Here is a 7,794-nt window from a genome sequence, read left to right on the forward strand (position 1 = left end):
TCTCCTACATGCTCAGAATGGGTGGGTGAGACCAGTTGGTTGCAATCTGCAACTACACCGCTAGATGCCACTAAATCCTACACACTGTCTCTTTAATAATAATAACAATGTAATAATAATAACAATGTTAATAATAATAACAATGTTATTACTATTATTATAACATAGTAAATAATAGAAAATGTGAGAGGCAATGCCACCATCTGCTGGGAGGAGGAGGTGCTGAGTGTGGGTGGGGTTTGTGTGTATGGGGGTGGTGGAGTGGTGACTCAGGGAAGACACTTGAAGTCGCCCATCCTGTTGGCCTTGCCCTTGACGCTGACAGTGCTGCTGCCCTTACAGTCCAAGATGTCAGATCCTTGTGTGTCGATGTGTGTGTGCGCGAGCAGCGTGGCTCAGATGGCAGTCACCATGACAGGGTCAACATGGAGGGAGAGCACTGACACTGACATCACTCGACCTCAGATGACCGCTCTATACACACACACACACACATACACACACACACACACACGTGCAACTTGTTCACACACAAAGTTACAGCACCACAGTTAGTTGATCAGTGGAAAAAAAATCATTTTGGGTTTGAGATTTGAACATACAAATGTTTAAAAGAAAAGAACAGTTAAATAGTAAAATCTTCAATGTCTTTTATTCCTCTCTGTGGTGATATCATGGAGTTTCAGCACCAAAGATGGGACATTTAAAGTGGTGAATCATTCACTCCTTCACAGCTAGAACAATTTTATTGCTGTAACTATATAAAGGTTGAACTCATTTTGAGTAAATAGAATGACTGTTCCCAGTGTTTGCGCTTTGACGGGAATTATAAAATCATCAGAAAAGGTACAGTTTGGTCCCAGAGCAATTCTGTTTGGTGCAGTAGCAATGAAATCTTTTCAGTCAGGCAAATTAAAGTTGAAGAGACAAAATAAGTGATTAGTAGGAACTTACAGATATAACTGATGTGAAAGCTGCAGCCATACGGTACCCTTATTGTCTGGAGTTGATTTGCAAGCGGGTGGGTTTGGGTTAAGGGTCCTGCTTACTTTACATAATTTAATTCCAGATATTTAAATTCTATTAAAGGCTATTTGTTTCAAGCCTTCTGCTTGGTTGCACCTGAGACTCCTGGAGGCTAAAGAGGTTGTCACGGGTCAGTGGGTTGCACCCAGTCGGCATACCTGAAAGGATGGAGGCATTTAGAGACTTATCTGCCGCACAGGATGGCTGTTAAACTCTCATATAGGAGACGATGGCATCTAAACAAAATCATGCATAAAAATAGGTGAGGTAAGGCATAATGAGGTTTTATTTAAGTGCACACTGCATACTGAATCCTTTGGCAACAGGATTCAGGTTTCTCCCGCTGACTGAATGGACGTGAGCACGGCAGCAGCAGGTTGCTTTCACAGCATCATCTTTTCAAGGTAACATGTAAAAGCTTGTAGGCTGTAAGAATAGTTTACGTTTCTTTTTACCTTTTAGTGTTGTCAAATAATCATCATGAAGTGAAAAGTACAATATAATGGAGAAGTATAAATAAGTCCTACTTAAATAACACCCCATTTACCCCTGGTATTGATCAGTATATGATCTGTATCGGGATACATTATCCGGGTAACAAACTTCTTAATTCTTTGCGTTTACACCTGGTATTTTTAATGCATGCTGTTATCCTCATTGAGACCATATATCTTCCACTTGTGCAAGTAATTTAAGTGGAGGCAAATCAGACGGAGTTTTGTGAGTTGTTGCATTAGGGGAAACTACTTTGTGAAACACTGTCTTTGACAAATTTCTAATTATTTGTGTTATTCCTTTCCTTGGATACTACTATAGTACTACTACTACTAAGCTACTCTGTGACTAGACACATTGTATGCCTTCTTAACAGCAGATCAGCTGCACAGATGACTGCTTCACACACCGTCCCACACACAGTTTTTTCTTACTTAATTCATTTCTCACCTGTGTTGGTTTCATTTTTATGGCAGTTCTGTTGAATAACTCATCTTTTGGCACGTTCCTGGCACTGAATAGACGTATTAAGAGTAATTAAATGCACGTGTCTTTCAGCCTTGCTTGCTCGCTATCCAGAGAACAACCTGTATTTTATGTTAGCTAAAAACAAATGTCTATATCAGTTATAAAGTACCTCCAGATGTGGTCAGGCAGATCCAATTTCCTTTCCAATGCATTTACACCTTGTATAGCATTAACATGTGTCTGAATAACATGTGCGGATACAGAATTTTAATACCAGGCTTAGATAGGGTGTTAATGCCACCACTGTTGCATCCTACCAAGGCATGGGGGAAATTTGGAGATTCCAGCAGCACTATCAGTGCAGTAGAGAACATAACCTGCACTTAAAGCGCCAACAGTCATCTACAAAATATTATCACGTTAGCCATATTGAGTTATTTTGGTCAAATATATCATTATATTTGACTTTGTCAATATTGCCCACGCTTAGTGCTCACATTTATTACACTGTGTCCTTGCAGTGGCACTCTGACTGACTGAGCTCATGAAGAGCGTTTGAGTACACCTGGTGTAAGATTAGGTTGAGGAATAAGAACGGGCAGAATTTAAAAGGTGATAGATTGCACCCTATAAGACAGTATATATAACAGTCCTTACTGACAGAGCACAGACACCATTATGGGTTATAGAGTGAAGTTATCGCCATGGTTATCATTCTAGGTGTTAATGGACTTTATATGGAGAGAGAGAGACTGCAAAGACACACTAATGTTCTCCTCTTCATTTTTAACCTTGACCTACCTATCGTGCTCCTGAGGTAACCACGCCACAGTAATGAACACACACACACTCACAGAAAAGATGAATTCTGCAGAGGAGGTCATTTATAATTAGTTACACAGCACGACAGTAGTCCTGCTCCGCCACACACAATCAAAGACAACTCACAGCATACAGCATCCACTGCATGTACAATAGCAATCAGTATTCAAGACAATCAAGTAATCACATTTTTAATAATGCAACTCCCACTAGGGGACAGGGTACAACAGTGTAGGCTGAATATTAGATAACAACAGATAAAAAGCAACCTATTATGCTCACATTTTACTATTGCATTGCACTTTTAGCACCACAGTTCTTTCACCTAGCAGCAACAGCAGTGTGTGGCTGTCAGAGAGTGTGACAGCTCTATACCTCGATGCCAGTGGTGAGACAGGTTGCCACAGAAAGCCTGGAGAGAGCTACAGGCTAATGCGCAACAGCAGCAGCCGACACTGGAACTGTGGACCTCTTTGCCCCTCCTAGCAAATCTTGGAAAACTTTGGTTTTCCCATACATGGATGAGCTCAGGTATTTCTCACACTTGCCCCACCTATGGACTTTGTGTTCACAGATATACTTTATTGGACAATCTTCATATTTAAAGTGCTTTAGAATAAATAAGTCATTACTATATAAATTTGTGTATTAGGCCTTTGATAGGCCTGTCCAGGCTCTGCATCTCGCCCTGTGCGTGCTAAGATGATCTCCAGCCAACCGCATAAGGAAAAAGGCCCTGAAGAACTGGGTGAGTGGTGTCGGATATGGATCACACATTATTTATGAGTCTATACATTAAGTGCCACTTACACTATGACGGAGTATTAGGGACACACATAAGGGGGGAAATGAGAGAAGGAAGATTTATTTTTTATTTTGCATACAAGAATAAAGTCAGTCACTCCACAATAGGCAACCAGAGGCATCTGTAGATAAAATCAGCTCATTCTTAGGTAACAAAAACACAACGATTCCTATTTTCAGGTGAATACACACACATAATGAAAACATACCTATGAATGTTATATTCCATTTCTGACAATAGATCCTCCTAAATGTTACACATTGATGTTACACAAATGACTTTGAAGAGATCATGCTAAAAATTGTGTCTGTTCAGAAGGAGAAACCACACACACTTTGAAGAGGTATCACTCACTAACTTTGATTGACCATCTATATTCTCAATGTTTTGACATTATTCTTCAAATGCAAAAAAAGAAATCTTCCTCCTCTCATTAATTTTTTCTCATGCCTGCCCCTAATACTCTTCTGTGTTATACAGTACAGTAGGCCTACTTATACATTATCTTTACAGGTTTTCACAGGCTGAAAAGGACTGGGGGATCAGCAGACCATCTTAACTGAACTTGAGATGGACCCATTGTCAACAATGAATCAGTACGCTAAAGACAGAGTGCTGGTTGGTTTGTCTTACAGTGTCTGAGATGCCCTCCTATTATACATCTCTGACGTTGGAGTTGGAGAGGGCTATGTCCAACAATGTCTGGATTTGAACTTGTCTCTAAAGCTCTATTTTGGAGCAGCTGTTCGTATACAAACTAGTTTGTTTCAAGCACACCCTTTCACTGTTGTGTTATCTGTAACTGTTCTAAGCTTGCAGAATGTTTTTGCAACGTATCCAGCTCTAAAGCTCATATTAAAAGGATTTGGCAGTTTAGCCAGTGATGTGTCACTTAAGAGAAACACTTATCTATTAATGGAGGGATGTGATTGATACCATGGGGAGTGAGAGCACTCGGACATGGCTGTATAGCTTTATGTTTGCTTGTACTGTCTAGGAATTAGTCCAGGAAAAATAATCTGCATGGTCTGTCTAGTGAAGTCATGTTGAATTGATTGCAACTAACTGAGACCTACAGCGGGTTGGAGCACGGCATGAGCCTGACTCAGTTTAGATCCTTGGGTATATGGGGTATCTGGTATACCCTAATCACGTCTACAGTTGAAAAGCTGATGGCCTCTACTTTAATGACATTCTCCTACATTAGCTGTTTTGAGGTCATGTAGATTTGGAGTGCCAAATTTGTCGAATGCAGTTGAAAACCTCAGACACCGTCAAGAAATGATTTCGAAAATATAACTAATCTAGGGCATGACCAGAACAAGTGTGTCAGACCTCCTGGGGTCTGAGAACATCCAATCGAAGAACACACTGGTCTCTGGGTAAATTTGGGTCGATAAAGTTTGCTAAAGTGGACTCCCGAACTCTCCTCCATGGTAGTAGTTCCTCATGTGTGGTCTTGTGCTGTGGGTATACTTCCCACTGTTCCTGGAGGAGTATCTGGAGCATCACTAACAAAATAAGCAATAGAATGATTTGATTTGTTACTGTAAAGATTTAAGAATGATAAGATAATAACAGATAATAGGACAAAGCAGACAGTGATATATAACAGTTAGTTATTACACATATATACACATGTAGAGTTATGTGGGAGAAATACTTGTCATTGGAATGGGTTTTTTGTGCATGTGGTATGGCACCTGGTATAAATGTGCGTCTTGTGTTCACAAGTGGACAGCTGTAAGTACATCAGTTCACACCTAGCATTAGAATGCATCTCCACATGCGTCTCGAGTGACCACTTCCCCACTCTATATGCAAATAAATACATATTTCATTACCATTTGCAAGGACCAAATGTGTTGTTGTTTTTAAAAAGATTTAAAATTGCATCCTCAGCCATATTGTACCCCTATTTACCAATGTATGCCAATAAAACACAATTTCTTTGTATTTTTATATTCTATATTCTTTATATTCTTCTTCAACCAATAATATCATGACACTCACCAGTCAATCAATCTTATATACATACAGAATGAAGATTAATTAGTTAGCTAATAGCACAACACAAAGAAAGATAAAACAAATTTACAAGAAGAATTTGTCAGCATTTTAAGTTTACTGTATACATTTTCTTATAACTCACAAAATTGCACAATTTTTGTACAAAGTCTGGGAACTTGTGACAGGTGACAAGGGAAAAAAAGTATTGCATTTAATGTTGAATTTACAAGAAGGCATGAATGATGTAAGGGATTATTCCTGATGAGGTGTCCGTTATCAGGAACTAAAGGACGATGTGGAGGCCAGAACCCAGATATATGCCTTGGAACTTGTGACCAGGCACAGCAGATCCCTGGGCAAACATGAAACCTCTTTTTTTTTTGTTTTCCTTGTCTGGATCATTCGGGTCTTTATGGTTTTTAGTTTGAGGGTTGTGCGCCAGACTGACTTATTTGATCCCATCCTTAAACTCTCTGGTGAATGAATGATATCATAGATAGCTCCCAGTTGCCTTCCCTGCCACGCCGAGCCAAACAGTTGGATGCCGAAACAGACTTTTCTGACCAGGCCAAGGGGCATGTGAGGAGACAGTGCAGTGGAATTTTATCACTTCAAGGTTCAACTCAGAGATACAGGGATGGTTGGTATCTTTACCGCATTTTCTGTAACGTTTAAGTATGGCTTTAAATACCACACTGCTGCTCTTGAATCTGGTGTCATATTACTCCTTAGGCTGGCAGTGCCATACCGGACAGTGGTATAAAAGTCCCGCAGGGTCTCATTCAGAGAATCGGTGGTATAGTATTTAAACTTGGAGTCCCCATTTGCAAGAAAGTTACTCAGTTTATTAACTGCCCATTTCATTGTTGTATTTTGGGCTGATCTCATCTTTTTCATATTTGATTTGATTTAATTCTCCCTGTGTTAACTCCTTTTGCCATTTGTCCCTTTTTTTTCACTTTCAGCTGCATCCCAGTCATCAAAGTTGTCATATTCTCTAAATAAGTTAAAAGAAATTATTAAATCACTCATCATTGTAATTATGTTGGCTAATGTTTCAAATAAGAGACTGACTGCGTCCCTGTTGCTATGGTTACTAATTTTAGATACAGGCTGTGCATTTATTCATCAGTGGTGAACAGACAGTTTAACTGGAACTACTTAGTAGGGGTCCTACATCAGTAATTGTTGGACACCCTACAGCCAATAATATATTGTAGATTAAAAAATTGGACCAATCAGAATGACAGCAGGTAGTGTGTGTCAGGACATGATAGTGGATGAGAACATGCAAGAAGTCATGATTTGTCCAATTTGAATACGACAGAAGATATTGTAAGAAGAAGTGATTGTAGCAATTATGCATTTGTTGATGGTAAAAGAGAAAATCCAATTTACGAGATTTTGTGTAACAGGGAATTATTTGTAATTAGCTGAAATGTCAATCTAGTTAAATTACATGGGAGACAGTTGCTGGTACGAGATGCATGTTAATAAGTATGTACAGAGAGGAGGAATGATTTAGTTCTCTTTATGGGAACCTCAGGTTTCATACGTTGCTTTCTGGATTCATCTCAGAATAATACTAACCAATTATTATTGAAGATACATTATTTGTTTGCTATATACAGCAATTGTTGCATCAAGTCACATCACCAACATTTGCTTTGGCAAATGTCCAGTGCTGTTATCAGTATTTCCCTCCCCTAAATTAGAAATGCATGGGTTGAATACGATGATTCTGAATTCCATACTCTTTTTTCTCATGTTGCTGGTGCCAAGAAAAATGCTTCCCATGCTGGCAAAGGACCCATCAGATGCGGCACTATATTTCAACAGTTGGATCTGTTCCATCAGGGTTTCAGTTATGTGACCTCAGTCGTACAGCTAACACAACATGACAAAACTACATTCGCGGCGCTGTGCTCAGAGGCAGAGCGGGTCGTCCCCCAATCAGAAGTTGTTGGTTCGATCTCTGCCACGTGTCGAAGTTATCCTTGAGCAAAGATACTGGAAACCCCAAATTGCTCCCGATGCATTAGCATCGGTGTGTGAATGTTGAATGTGTATGAATGAGTTTAGTTTCTGTTCGATTTACTTTACCGTGATGTGGCACGTAGTGTAAAAGCGCTTGAGGTTGGTCGGAAAGACTAGAAAGGCGCTATACA

Source organism: Morone saxatilis, unplaced genomic scaffold (genome assembly GCF_004916995.1).
Source record: "Morone saxatilis isolate NCDOM2014 unplaced genomic scaffold, NCSU_SB_2.0 Contig18, whole genome shotgun sequence".
In the NCBI taxonomy this organism is placed as follows: Eukaryota; Metazoa; Chordata; class Actinopteri; family Moronidae; genus Morone; species Morone saxatilis.